Source organism: Herpailurus yagouaroundi, unplaced genomic scaffold (genome assembly GCF_014898765.1).
Source record: "Herpailurus yagouaroundi ecotype Mexico unplaced genomic scaffold, PumYag 67203, whole genome shotgun sequence".
NCBI lineage: Eukaryota > Metazoa > Chordata > Mammalia > Carnivora > Felidae > Herpailurus > Herpailurus yagouaroundi.
In genome coordinates this window covers 713,466-714,665 of record NW_024420044.1, presented here as the reverse complement: position 1 = coordinate 714,665, position 1,200 = coordinate 713,466, and the positions used below count along the sequence as shown (strand labels likewise).

Below are 1,200 nucleotides of genomic sequence, written 5' to 3'. Positions count from 1 at the left end.
CTTATTAGCTCACTCTCTGCCACAATCTTGGTTTTGCATTCCCTGCACAAAATGCCTGGTGAAGTCCCTAAAACCTCTCTACAGAGTAGGAGTTTCCACAGCTCCAGGCTGTGAGACAGGGTCTGGAACAGGATCTGACAGTGATGGGGTGCCTGGGTGGCTCAGTCGGTTGGGCGGCCAACTTTGGCTCAAGTCATGATCTCACTGTGAGTTCAAGCCCTGCGTCGGGCTCTGTGCTGACAGCTAAGAGCCTGGAACCTGCTTCCAATTCTGTGTGTCTCTCTCTGCTCCTGCCCTGCTCACATTCTGTCTCTCTCTCAAAAAGTAAATAAGATTTATTAAAAATTAAAAAAAAAGAATCTGATAGTGATGAATCATTACCATAGCTAGAGGAACAGGATTCCACACTGGCAAATATGCAATAAGCTCAACTGGCAGCAGCAGCTGAAATCAATGAAGAACCAGTCAGAAAAAGCACAACAGAGCCAGAATGAAAAGAAGGCATGGAAGGCTATGTCCAAACTGAGTCTTCAACAGGTTATGAGTCACTGTCCAGAAACCTAAGAATATTCTCTTTGTCATCACAAAAACAGATGTCTACAAACACCCAGCTTCTGATATCTACATAGTTTTAGGGGAAGCCAAGTAATTGGATTTATGTCAGGAGGCACAACCAGTAGCTGCTGAGAAATTCAAAGTTCAAGGTGAAGCTGACTTCAACATTCAGGAAAACACACAGACTCCAACTGTACAAGAGGAAAGTGAAAAGGATGAGGTTTTTAGAACAGGTGTAAAGATTAAGGACATAGAATTTGTCATGTCACAAGCAAATGTGTCAAGAGCAAAGCCCTGTGGAACAACAGTAATGACATTGTAAATGCTACTATGGAATTAACAACATAACCATCTGAAAATGAGGATCATTTGTTGGTGTTTCAAAAGAATAACTGAAGCTTGGTTTGAAATTTGTACTGTTTCTATCATTAATAAAGTTATGGCTTCTTGTTGGATAAAAAAAGAAATCCCTATCAAAATACCAACAGCATTTTAAGCAAAACTAGAACAAATATTAAAATTTGTTTGGAACCACAAAAGACCTCAAATATCCAGATCAATTTTGAACAACAACAAAAAAACAAATCTAGAGGTATCACAATCCCAGATTTCAAGATATACTACAATCTGTAGTCATCAAAACAG

At 39.8% G+C, this 1,200-nt stretch overlaps 1 pseudogene; it reads left to right on the top strand.

Moving 5' to 3' along the window:
• Positions 1 to 357: 357 nt before the first annotated feature.
• Positions 358 to 903, top strand: LOC121024816 (nascent polypeptide-associated complex subunit alpha-like; annotated as a pseudogene).
• The last annotated feature ends 297 nt before the right edge of the window (positions 904 to 1,200 follow it).